Raw genomic sequence first — 14,532 nt, forward strand, 5'->3', positions numbered from 1 at the left:
ATTCTAGACTTTATAAAGCCAAGCTGCTATGAGACCCTGCTGCAGATCAAGACCTTTCAGACTAACTCACTCCATAACATACAGAAAGGACCCCTGCACTACTTCTATGACCTACTGCACAGAAATCACTTCCCAACCTTCACCTTTCTTTGGCTCAGTGACCTACAGGATACATATCCTGTCTCTCAGCCATATGAGGATCTCAGTAGCCTGTATGATCAGGGAAGATGGCCTCTTGCAAGAGTGATGGTCAAGTTACACTAGAGAAAATTTGTCTCCAGATTCAATCCAACAAATCTCTGCACAGAGAAGACAGAAAGGAATAAAACAACCAAACTGGTTCACTCTCTTCACTTTCTCCTCCATTTTCAGATCTTAGCTGTCCTGTAACTTATCAAACACAATTTATATCCAAGATAAGGAAGAGTACGGATAGCAACCTCAGAGAATTACATGCAGAACAAGGAAGGGGTTTTTTTGTTGTTTTGTTGGGTTTTTTTAATGCCATCCCTTATTCTTCCTTCACATAATTCCTTCTCCCTTTCTAGAATCAATTCAGGTACTGGAAATGTTTCTGTGGGACTCTCCAGGGGTGGTTACCTGCCATCCCAATCGAAAGGGCTCACCCAGGGACAGGGAAGCATGAGCAATGCTGAAAGCAAAGGTACAGAATACAGAGCCAGAACGCAGAAGCCCATCACAGATCAATGTAAACTGTTCAGAGATACTTCCTCTGCATTACTCTTCTTTTTAGGGCAGAGTGGTTCTAGTGTCTTCCAGTATGACTGAAAGCAAAAACATTCAGTTGTTCCTGAAGAGCAGATTCCCAGGTTCTTACGGAAGCATTTATCACAGAAACATACCACGCTGTTGTTTTTCCTGCCTCACATGCACATCCAGTCACACATGCAAACAACAAAGACATTCTGACCAGTTTTTTACAGCATTTGTTTCCAAACTGCCACTGAAAAGTTGCCCTGACTGAAATCATACTGATGAAGGCAGTCTGATTCTGCCTTGCAAAGCACAGAAGTCTTCAACTGGTATTCTGGCACAACATAAATCCCCGAGTTACACTGACCCTTGACTGAGACCCAGAACCCAACTCCTGAATACCAGCTTATAGATTTGGCCTTTGATAATGGCAAGGCAATAGTTTTGTTGGTAAGCATAAATGCAGCTTCAACCCCCTGGAACTCGAGTACATGCATATCATATAATGTGGTAGCAATAGTTTAAATATGGTCACAAGAAGCACGCATGATCCAAACAGGACAGAGATGGTGGGTCAACAAAGCAGCATTCCTTACTTTCTCCCTGAGGAAGACAGCAGATCACTTCCTCACTCTTCATCTGGCCCACAAACAATTGTAGTCATCCTTATTAGTATATATGGACACAGGGTGAACACCTTCTTGTATCAACTGAAGCTGCCTGAAGGTTCACCCAAACCACATGGTTGTAGATCTTCCCTTTGGAAGCTGCCAAGACCTCTCAGTGCCTGAATCACATTACACAGTAGAGAAAAAAGTTTCCTTGTTGTTACAGCAGAGCCTAAAACTATCCCTTCATATTCCAAATGTGGAGGAAAACTATGGAGGTTGGTTCTGTTAATCAACTGATGTCAGTCTCATGAGTAGTCAATTAAGAAAGATTCCACTGTAATCACTATAATAATTAAAACTCTGCTACAAATGCCAACTTAAAATAGCTACACAGGATTAAATAGCAATTGCTCAGTGAAAATGTGATCTAATTTACTTTTAAAAATGCATAGTTTTGTAATTAACAAAGTATCAAAAAACCCTCACTAATTATTAGACTTTTTATCTGGAACACTGGTTAGAAATGGGGTCAGCCACACTGTTTTGAGCACTGTAGTAGTACACTATTTTCCCCATGCTCACATCAGACACTTCTAAGAGTACACAACGAGTCTGTCCTCTACCTGGAAAAAAAAAAAAAAAAAAAATCTTTCTTCTATATTTGTGTGCTTCCATCAGCAAATTACAACTTCTGTGGAATTTTCACCTGCCAGCCTTGTTCGGTGAATGGTGGAGGACACACAGGGCATTTGACCCAGAAATCTAACATTAGTACCTGAGATCATGACTCGGAGAAACGAAGAGTGATTTGCTTATCCTGTTATCAGAAGACTGAAATCAGCTTCATGTTTTACATTACAGGCAGAAACAAAGAAATGAGTGAGACTGGTTCAAGACATGCCAGAAAATAATGTATCCAACCTAGGAACCCTAGGAATCAGGAAAACTCTAGTATTTAACACATACATTAATTATGCAGTATAGTTCACAAACATAATTTAGCACCTCTGTCTTTCTACACACAGGTCCTGTTCACACTACCTAAAAAGCTTTGTCTGCCTGCCCAATTGCCACTGCACAACATTTACTCAGAACCACAGGACTCAGTAAAAGTTTGAAATGTTTAGTTTGGGAACCATCATTTAAGATCAAAACTAGAAGGATCTAAACCATCTCCTCAGTGTTTATAATGGCCACAAAGATTGCCCATCTCTCCTCTGTAATCACTTTGGCCCTCATGGAACTCCTCAGTCTAGGCAGCCCCAAGGGGAGTTACTCTTGAGTGACTCTTCCCGCTGTGAACTAAATCAGTTCATGAACAGGTAATGCAAAGACCAGGACACACTCTAGGAGAACACTGGAACTGCTTCATGTCATCACCAACACAGTTAAACCAGCTCAGCCCATCTCAGTGACTTTGCTGCACCAGACTTCACTGCAAGCCTGTCCCAGTGCCCCTTCCTTACCTCAGCCTGCTGTTCCAGCTGTATTGCCATCTGTGAGACTTCAATGCATGAAAACTGTTTCAGTTATCTACAGTAAACAGAATGTAGTCTAATAATTTAACAATTTTCCCCTAAATAAGGATTCTAAAAAACATATTAAGATGTTTTTAATGTATTATGTAGGCAGTCCAGGGCATGACTTCCACAATGAAATCAGACTAACACAAAGTGAAGTAAAATTTTACACAGTTTACAAGAATACAGCTTTCAGGATACAGACTACAACTGAATGAGAACAGCTCTTAGAATTCAGCCTTTTCTTATCAGTTTTCAACTATAAAGCCATTTAGGAGAGCCCAAGTAAGTCTTTATAGCAAAATTATTTCTCCCTTATATGTGGAATATGGAAGCAGAACTTCAAGATAACTTCATTAGCTGACCATAATAAAACTGTATCAAGTTCCCAAATAAAAAGATAGATGCAGCGATATCGTGCTGCTTGATTAAAACAGTACTGTGCATTAGCAATACTTTGTAACTCAAGTAATTTTGGATGGTAAAAGATTACACTTGGATTCCAGCGTTTTCATTAGTTACAGGGACTTGATACTACTGTGAACAGTATTCAGCACTGATAAAAAAGCAGTGTCACTTGATTAACAAGTAAGGTGGCAGCCCAACTTCGCAGCTAACAAGTTTCTATTCTTTTTCACTGCTCTTCTGAACTATACTAATATGCAGATGCACACAGGGCTGTGTGTTCCAACAGACAGGAGCCTCAACTATTCCACTTACAAATCATCATAAAACACTATACACAACACCAGTTGAAATTAAAGGCTAAATTATAAATCTAAAAATTATATCTAAAAATTATAAATCTATAAATTTTGATAGCAGAATTAAAAAGAAGCCAACTTGGGTGAATTTTTTTTTTTACATTTCTCTCAAATTTTTTGTATCAACTATGGAAAAATAGTAAGTCTCTCACTCCTTCCATGGGGCTTGTTCCTCAGACCAGGTTTTCAAACGATCCTTAGTAAACCAACCCTCTTTCTTTGCAGGTAAGATACATCTCAATCTGGATCCTTAATCAACTTGACAGCAGTACACAATCAACAGAGGTAAGACAAAAAACACTAGGCAAAGGGAAAAAGAACAAAGCCAATAACACACAGTCTGAGCAGCACCTCTATCTCCCAGGATTAGTCTACCAAAGGCTCAAAAACATTCCCTTTCACAGGCCACACTGCAGAAGTTGCATAGATCAACAGCTTCCCTGATCTACATATGATCAACAGTTCTGAAGAAAACAAGTCCAAGAACAGGATTTAGCTGGTTTGGTTTTTTTTTTAAAGTATTAAAAACAGATCTTGAAAACATTACCTAGATCTACTGCTTTTTCCCTAAGAATTTGCAGTAAGACTCCAAAATTCAACATTAACTAGAGCTTGACCATTGGATCTCTGAACACCAAATCACACAACTACTCTTTAAATAAACAAATGCCCAATGTGATTGACTGGGCTACCCTAAGTGCCAGGCATTACTAGTAACCAAACTCTTCAAAGAATGCAGAAACATTTTTGGACACTAACTGCAAGACAAGCGTACATTTTGCCTCACATCATTTCAAAAAGGAGCCCATGGGCATCCCTACTGAGGACAGTAAGAAAGCACAAAAAATACAGCCAGACTTGCACAGCAGTTCTCTATGAACCACAGTATATCAGAAACTGGGAACAGAAGTCTTTATGTTTAGTAGTCCAATAATTTCTTTCCTCCACGAACTTTGTAGGCCAGTCCAAACTATGCAACTTTAGTGTTAAAGAGGCTTGAGAGACACTCAACAGATATGCAACTTTATTGTTTTCATTTTCCTTTCCCCCCAACCAAAAATAATAATAAAAAAAGATAAATCAGTGAGTGAATGGGGTTTACACAGCACCTATAACACACAGAACTAAACCAGCTGTACCTTCCCCTAAGATTGCTTCATTTACAACATCTTGTCAGGTTTAACTACTTCTTCTGTAAAGTATAGTTTCGTTACCTCAAGCAGTCATTCCCTTAAAAAAACGAACAGAACTTGATAGTTATACAGAACATTATACAATATTCAAGTTATGCGGGAACAGAAAAATATCAGAACTATTAATAAGAAAACCACGTATCAACATTTGTCTGAAGTTCATTCATTCACGAGTTGAGGCTCAGCATCTTGCGTCAGACAACAAAAAATAAGTTTGCCATAACAACCTAAACAGTCTAAGCACCTTTTAAGAAGTTACATGTGCATTCCTCATAGAAAGTCCATATATTACAGTTCAGCTAAAAAAAAAAAATAAAAAAGTCACACTACACTAAAAGAAGCTTCCAGAGCACTGTCTTAAACTATCAAGCTTATCTGATTTCAAAAATGAACAAACAAAAAAACTTCTTCGCATTAACCACTTCCAAGTCTGCAGAAAAAGCATTCAGTGCATCAAAGCCATAACGATTAGCTACTCTGCTAAACAAGCACAATTTCAGGGACTCCACAATATCTTCATTTAAGCACTTTATTCTTCTGTATAACAATTTATTTCCATTGTGTTATACAGTGATGAGCAGAAACATGACCTGCACATGCACGCAGAGGATGGCAGAGTATACCTGACCCTGTCCTTGAGTAACTGTCAGCGCAGTGCCAATGGCATCAAAGTTCCCATCTCATATTCCCCCAAATTACAACTTTTGTCAAAGAAAAAAAAAAAAGAAAAAAAGTACTGGAGTTTGTAACTCTTAGTACATGAAAAAGCTCCTTTTACTAAGACAGCAAGATACCAAGAGAACTGACAAGACATTTGGGAAAACTAAAGTAACACCCTGCCAAGTACAAATGCTAGAAGAGACATACTCAAGAGTTACACTACATAAGGCGTCTGGTAAAGAAGAAACCTGCTTAGCAATTACTTACAATTGTTCTAGTCAACTAAATTTTGTCAAAGTACATTCATGAAAATGCAAGTAAAACCTACCCATGCTTTTCATGTGAACACTCCTAGCTTCTGTATTGACACCACCAACAGATCAGAGTTTCAGGTCTGATGCCACAAAGGTGGAAAAGTGCTTCTTCAATAGTGACAGTGACAGGTGCAATACTGAATAACCTAAAATAGATTTTCCAAAGATTGCACCACTGCAATGAGGTTATCTATGTATTTCCTGCTACTCATATAAGTCTTAAGGTGGTAAATCTACATGTTTAGACACTTTCCTTGGCTTAGAATGAACATTGCTACATCTGCATGAATAAGGATGCTACTTAGAGCAGAAGCCTGTATTAGGCTGAAAAGTTTAGACAACATACCAATCTAAAAGTTTCCTGATCAGTAAAAATATGTTCTGAATCATAAACTACCAGTCAAACACCAAATCATTATTCTTCATAGCTCAGCTATTTATGGTGACTTGTAATCTTCAGGTTTACTTAAATTGCCTTTAAAAACACAAGATAGATGTAGCATTTCAAATTCATGACCTTCTACGTGCAATTATGACCAAACCTGCTTTTAAGACTGGTACAAACACTGAGCAACAAAGACAGTAAAATCATACGGAAGAGGGGAGGAAAGAAGGAAGAACAGAAGAACAGGGGTGAATGGGAAATGTTCCCTACAAGAACAAGTATTTCCTTAATGTCTGTAAGCTCAGGGTATTTTAAGTTCCATTGTTATTCTCTCTGTGCACACAGTCAGAGTTAAGTGTTTGACTGGGACAAAACAGGACTACTGAATGTCATGTCCAAGGAGAGTCAGCTGAGCCCCATCCTGCTGGTCACAACACAGACCTGATGCTTTTCCACATGTGCAGTTGCACACAGCTACTGATTCTTAAAGGGCAATTCCCAGTTACAGGGGAATAAAGTTAAAGGGATATGAATATCCATGATTTCATGTGTCTATGTAACATATATAAATATATTAAGTACAACAGACATTTCAGAGGCTGCTTTGTGCCCTTCTCAAATACTGAGTCCAAGGATACAGCCCACCTATCAGAAGCAATTCACATTTCAGGACTTCAGAAAGCATCCTCTTATGCCAGACATCCCACCTGTCCCTCTCACCACCCAGAGCCATGTAAACTACCAGAGGCTTTCAGATATTTGTACTTTTCATTAATTCAGAAGTCCCTTCTGTGCAAGGACTGTTTTGGCTACACTACCATTAACAAGCATATTCATAAAAGATTATTAGCACATTGCATCTTGAAAAATATCAACTTGACACTGCATACATTCTTGGAGAGTAGAATTCAGAGCTCCCTAAGGTATTATACTATTAAATTACCAACTACCACTTATACCACTTACCACATTAAATGGCTTGATTTGGCTTACAGTAACTGCAAGCCAAAGTAACACGATGTTCTCTCCATTCCTGGAAATGATACTGTTGCCAAAAGCTGGCTCAGGACCTCAAATTCCAGATCCACCTGTACAGAGTGCCATCTGCTAAAGTGGTGGTCTTACTTCCTTCAAACTCTCAGCAATAAATCCTAACATTCTCAGGTAATGTGCATGCATGATTCATATTTAACAAGTGTGAAAGAGCAAAGAATTGAACAACCCAGAGTTCACTTCTCAGCTGGCCCTACGATCATCTGATGAGAAATGACATCACAGCCTAACCGCGCACACTCACTCTCCCTGTTAATGGTGGGAATAAACCACAAAACCAAAACAAACATCGAGCCAGTATTAACACTACATACACACCTGGGAGTGAACTCTACCTACACACCTGACCACAGTGCAAAACAATCTAGGCTAAGACACTGTACAGCAAAATTATTGCTAAATCTCCCCCTTCTCTCTATTAACTAAAAAAATGCTTCTTATACAGTGTTCTCTAGAGCACTGGTCAAGCAAGAGGTCAAACTTCCTCTACTGAGAGACAGGACGATAATATTCATGAGAACATCAACACTGGAAAACATTCAAACTATCATTTTTCAGAAAATTATACCAGGGAAATTACAATTTAAATTTCATATACCTCACTACTTTTATCTTTCCAATTACTGAGTTAAGCAAACCTCTGAATACAGCATTTAAAACTAATCAGGTTACTAAATCACGCACCCAGACCTTTTTTTACCAGCTGAAACGAATCACTAATGAAGAGACTGAGGACTTGGTTTCACACATTTGAGGTTTTTATAGGCTCTTGTTTACCAATAGGAATATCAATTAATTGCTTCTGGATGTCTTTGGAACTTCATGCTATCCTGCCATACAATAACAAAACTGTTACCTTCTGATGGGACTTGTTCCACAACATACCCATGTCATCAACACTTAAAAAATTATAGCTAGTAGATGTTTCATTCCTCAGCAATAGAAATGTAATAGAAGTCCTTTAGAGCTTCTCTTTACTCACCAGTACTTTCTTCCAGTACTTAATGCTAAGTTTTGTCTTTATTTCTAGGACATTCTGTAGCCCATATTCCAACCACCTGAGGCCCTCAAAGAAAACATTTCACAACTACCATCTACCAGCACAAGGTCCTTCTGTACTGAAGTACAGATGCCATGGAAAAACAGGCCAGATGTAAGGGTTTAACTGCAACAAACCTCAGTGCTTTCAGTTACAGTCCAAGGCATGTCAAATTTGTTTTTATTATTTAGCTACCATTAAGCTCATTTCTAAACACCTTCCCAAGACAAAATACCTCAGAGGAAATACCTCTCTTTCAGAGGAAGGCTGAGAGCATGAACATGCAACAAAGTTGTGTTAATCACTCTTATCCTACAGCCCCGTTAAGGATTTGTTAGGCAGAAGTGCTTTGTAAAAATATGCATCTTTCACAGATTTCCCACTCACATTTCCTTCTCACAAAATAAACCCTATATTACTGACAAAAAAAGGGAACCTATTTTCCTCCAGGTTTGGTAGCTCAAGTTCCTTCCCCTCACATATACACTAAGAAAATAAAGTCTTGCCTATTGACCTAAAGTTCTAACTATGAAAAACGTTAATTTTCCAAGAGGGACCGTGAGTATTAAACTACCTTTAATCCTAATATTTGAACAGTCTCGTTTACTATTTGGCTTACTTTGAGACCACAGCATCATCATCAGAAAACAGAGCAAGTGCACTAATATTAACAACAACTTTCTTCTAACTAGAAAAGATAAATAGCAAGAGAAGGGCAAACAAGGTCATCATGTTTGGCAAAGAAAACATGACAGTAAAAAAAAAACAACTTGTCGAGAAACACACCAGAGTGCATAAATGCATCCCTAAGTACCCAAACGCTGCAACACTTTTGTACGAGTAACCTGCTTTAAGGAGTCCGTACAAAACACAAAACATTCGGCAGGACCCAAACCCATGCTGGCTCTTACCTGTAGCCTTACTCCTAAACTTTCCAATAAAACCCCCCTGTTGTCTTAAATTCAGCTCTTTTATGAGATGTATCATATCTAGGTTAGTGAATTGTCAATATTGTCATATCACAACACTGCACAATCTTCTCCCTGAAACTAGTTCCTATTTTCTGCCAATCTTTCCAGAATTCTCTTTCTTGTATTTTAAGTACTGAGAAAAATTAAGTATCAAAAAGGCACACGGGACATATCCTGCTGAAATACTAATACAGAACTGGAGGTGGAGGGGTGGAGACTTTACTACGCATTTAAAAGCTGTATTTCTGAAGGAAAAACATAAAAGCACAAGGGAAGTCAGGAATCCAATTTTATCACCAGTGTTCAAAGAAACTTAAGAAGAAGAACAAAATTAGAGAATTTAGAAACACACGAGAATGGGACATTTCAAATAATTAAATCCTGCAAAATGCCTGGAAGAAAATATGTTCCATACTATGTAGACAGATTAACATGGGGAATGATAATAGAAAAAAGAGTTAAAAAACCAAAAAATAAAATCAAGTCATATAAAGTGCTTCCATGCCTATGCCAAGAAAAGCATTTTCAGTGAGACTAACTGCATATCAAGAGTTTAGAAAAGCAACATGCACCCTTCTTCACCTTCCTAAAGAAGTTCTGCATCTTTAATGCACAATCATTACACTTTCATAACAACACAGCCTGACACAAAATCCTTGAGTTTGAAAAGGAAAATCTGGGGGAAAAAAGCGATGCAGAATTCCTCTTTGCATGCAAACACCTTCCCAGCAGTCACGCTTTGCATTGAACGTCTGACCAATGAAAATCCTGAACACTACAGTGCTTCAAATCATAACAAAAACCAGACAGTAGCATTAAATGTGTGCATAGGGCAGCCTTTACTACAAATCTCTCTCCTCAAATGTAAGTTTTGTAAGTGTTCCAGGAAGGCTTCAAGATCTCTAACTGATTTCTATTTATGACTTGGAACAACCTTGAAGTCTTGAAATTGATATAAAGGTATGAACTCAAACGGATATTGGAAAGCAATCCTTTCCAACAACACCCTCTTGAAAGCTTCCAATTCAAAAAGCAATAATTTTGTAATTCCTGATTAAATATAAAGGAAACAAATCTTTAAGAGTGGTACTTAAGCCTTAAGAGGATTGTTTCCTCTCTCACTTGAGCTACCTACCTGTGCTTGAAGAAAATGACAGACCAGAAAGTTTTCAAACTTTTATTGCATCCTCAATTCATTCAATTCACCTTCACATACCTGATTAACCGGAAAGATCCTCCCAGAAGAGCACATAAAGCTAAATACACAGAAATACACATGGACTGGTGGAAGGGAGAGCAGAGCGTACTCACTAAACAGGAAGAGTATATACACAGACACAAGAGCAGCAACCAGCATTTTCTGCCTGATGCCATTTGATGTGTTCCTTGACATTAAAGCTGGTTTTCCCTCTTACAAGTGCAATGTGTAAAAAGAACAAGTAACTTATTATATATACCTATATGGCCTGCAAATTGGAATGTTCTGCTCTAGCAGAGTAGATTCCCACACATATACAGGTACTTGTTCCTTTAAAACAAAAACTTGAAAAAAATAATGCATTAACTTACAGGTATTCAAAACTCAGACCAAATACTCTCTACAAATTGATAAATAACTGCATATGTATTTTTGAGGGATATGATCATATAGTCAGGGCACAATCACTGTGGCAAGCTACAATCAAAGTGGTCTACTCAGTGAAAACACTGGCAGATTTAAGGGCTTGCTACGATGCACATTTTTCCTACCTGAAACAAATTAATATTAGTCAGGCTCCTATGAACAACTAAAACCTTACTGGAATAAATACAGAATGCTAGCTATTAAAATTGGAAGAAAACCAAGGACATATCACCATGATTCTCGAACAGTAAGGTTATGAACTATTGCCCCTTCCCATTAATAATGTTATTAATATTCTTCTGCATACAATTAACACCCAATCTTTTGCTGAAATACATTATATATCAAAGCTGCAAAGCAGTCAGGAAGACAACTTTATGGGGATCCTCCTTAAGACCAGCTGTGAAAATTCCCAGGAGGTAAAGCCTTTCCATACAAGTCTGGCTCTAAAATGACTTACAGCTCCTCTGCTTCAACTCCAAACCCCTGCCAGTTGCATTACTTCTTGTGCTATTAAGAATACTGCTAACAAAGTTGTATTTGTGGGTGTCCCTCCCCCTTTCCCCAGCTTAGTGTAAACAATTTGAGACAGATTTTTAAGTAAATGAGTACTAAGTAAATCTAATCTTTTTTACCTCAAGTCTGAACATGGACAATTGGTCTCACTCTAGTCAACTCTGCTATGCAGAAAGCCACTGCTGTTCCATATCTCCCCGTGTGCAATTATTGGGAAGTCAAGAACAGGATAAAAATAATTTGAGTATGCATGCTCAAACGATTCCTTAAGAGCAGTCTACATATAGCTTTCTTCGATGGAATAAATTGCTGTTGTATACATATATAACTTAGAGAACAGAATCACAGAATGTCCTGAGTTGGAAGGGACATCACCAAGTCCAACTCCTGGCTCTGCACAGGACAACCACAAGAATCACACCATGTGCCTGAGAGCGTTGTCCAAAGGCTTCCTTAACTCAAGACAGGCTTGGAGCTGTGACCACTTCCATGGGGACCCTGTTCCAGTGCCCAACCACTCTCTTTGCTAGTCAGCCTAAACATTCCCTTACACAGTTTCATGCCATTAAGATTACTTAAAGTGTCCTAATTATTCTGCTTTCAAATAGAAAAACCTCTTTCAATATTAAATGTTATAGACAATAAACAAACTAAAGTTTGCTAATTCATATCCTCCACAATTTCAAAACAGAATTTGAACCTCCTGGAGAAGCCTCCGACATATATAACCAACTCCTGCTATTTTCTGAGAGCTTAAGTAGTCTCAGTACTACTTTAGAGCATGGTGTACACATCTTCATCACTATTACATGGTCAACTGACCACATGTACAGAACACTAACATCACCTTATCAAACCACTTTAATAGCAGTCCGCTGCTCACAAATTAGTGCCCACCTTCTCTACAGCATAACAACAGGACATCTGTCATAATTCCTAAACTTCTATACAGAACTGCTACCTTCTAGGACATTGTCAAATCCCAGAGGCATAATTTATACTTCTTTTTCCTAGATGAACCAGTAGATTTTGCTGCTTCTGATTTCTAACTGGAACAGGTAATCTCATTCCAGCCTCAAATAAATGGCACCGATCTGTAATAGAATTCTGTGCCACCACCACCCCTCTGACTTTAAAGGAAAACACTGCTGGCACAGGTGGGTTTCACACCACAGAATTAACAACTTCTTCAGGTAGCTGAAGGTGGTGCATAAATTGTTCACCATAGAAGCTACTCCTCCCCATCAGCCAGATTTCCTAACTTGCATGAATGTTCATGTGCACAGAGTAACTTCCAACACTAAACAGAGCAGAACAGAAAGCCTTAGTGTAACTGAAGATGGAATATCCAGGAAGCTGTCACTATCACTAAATAGTTGGGACCTGGGCACAGAGAGAGAAAGGGAAAATGAAACAAAAACTTTTCATCACTTGACTATTATTCTGACACGGTATGAGAGTTTTCTTACACTTGCAATTTGGTCCCAGTTGTCATAAGCTGTCACATTTTTTCTCTCAAAATTTTCTAGCTAAGGATCTTAAGTATTTTCCCCACAACTATATCCGAGGTAAGCAACTAAGCTCAACACCATACTAAAAGGTAAAGTTCAGGTCATTATATCAGCTCACAGAAAAATCTCTTCCAGTTATGAACTGAGGTGTCTGTAGACTGTTGCTTCAGAAAAAATTGCAACAAGCCCTTCCTTGTTCCCCTGTTCCCCTCCTATCAAATTATCAAATATGTAGGTTCTTGGAAATCTAATCTACAAGTGAAGTGTATTTAAAGTTGAGTACAAAAAAAGATTAGACTGGTATATAAAATTAATGCCTCCTGCTACAAATGAGCAGAAAAGCTGGATAAAGGGGTACATGCACAGACAGGAAGCAATACTCTTCCAGTTTATAGGACTCATGAATCGAAGAATATGCAAAACGGGGTGTCTCTACTCTTCCCATTTGCTTCAAAATCCTTTAGTGTTTCAATTGTTTTCTTCTAAGAAGAGACCACTAAAGGAGTTCAGTTGCTCTATTGTAAGATTTCAGGACTTCTACAACTGGGGAAGGAGGCAAAGATTCTCTTCTGTCAGTAAGCACAAAACTTCATAGCGAGTTTTCTGATACTACATAAAAGAAAAAAAATAAAATCCAGACTTGAAACTACTGATTCAGTTACAGTCCCTGCTATGATTTTACATTCAAGTGATCCCAATTGCCCCTACAAGATTCCAGAATACCCCATAACCGTGAATCATGCATCAGCAAGGGATTGGTTATTTTAAGAGTATTTAAGACACCACATACACAGTTGTTGAATTAGAAACACACACTTTTATGGAAGCACTCACAGAATGCAGCTTCTTACGTTGGCAAGAATGTAATAAAAAAGACTATAGAATCCTTAGTTAAATTTTCATATGTAAGTTAAGACTGTTCATACACTGACTCGCTGCACCTCAGCTACACATTTTATACATTTTTAAATTCATCAGAGCTTAGATGGTAACATATGGGTGCCTTTTTGTACATTTCTTACCAGCTTTTTCCCTTGATAGGCTAAAAGCAGCTGTTTCAGCAGCAAGAGAACCTGGATGTGGTAGCCTGCCAACACCTCCAGTATGGATTTGGGAGGAGAAAGGCATATTTTTCTGGGCAGATATTGCTTGGAAGGGATCTCTGGCAGCAGTGCCCAAGGCAGTTCTATGGAGAGATGTGATCCTTGAGGCTGCCCAAACTGGGTAAATGAAAATTTACCAAGTAGTGCTTCGCTAAATTAAGATACATCCTATTAAACAATGTGTTTAAAGTCTTCTGAAGCATTTGAACAAACATTAGCTTATCTTCACCAGGTTTTCTATAGCATTAGGAAATATTGACAGGTCATACTGAAGGGGAAAAAAATTATGTCTAATAATGAAATTTTATCAAGTAAGTTTTTCTTAAGCATCCCCAAAGGCAGGGCAGGGAAGATAATACAACTGTGGATTTAAAGAGATCAAAAGCACAGTTTAAACTATTTCAAGGGTTTGCTCAAACACCAGGTAACAGAGTATGACAGTATCCACAGATGATAACTACACAGATAGACTTAATTCCACCTGCTGTGCAACCTGCCAGTTACACCATGACACATTTACAAAGAGAAACAGTAAGAACTGAATGAACAGATTC

General features: G+C 38.3%; 1 protein-coding gene across 6 annotated transcripts in view; it reads right to left on the minus strand.

Moving 5' to 3' along the window:
• The window catches only part of EPC1 (enhancer of polycomb homolog 1), a 64,230-nt gene that overhangs the window by 28,818 nt on the left and 20,880 nt on the right, over positions 1-14,532 (minus strand). The window lies entirely within an intron of this gene.

The sequence above is a fragment of the Chiroxiphia lanceolata genome, chromosome 1 (genome assembly GCF_009829145.1).
Source record: "Chiroxiphia lanceolata isolate bChiLan1 chromosome 1, bChiLan1.pri, whole genome shotgun sequence".
In the NCBI taxonomy this organism is placed as follows: Eukaryota; Metazoa; Chordata; class Aves; order Passeriformes; family Pipridae; genus Chiroxiphia; species Chiroxiphia lanceolata.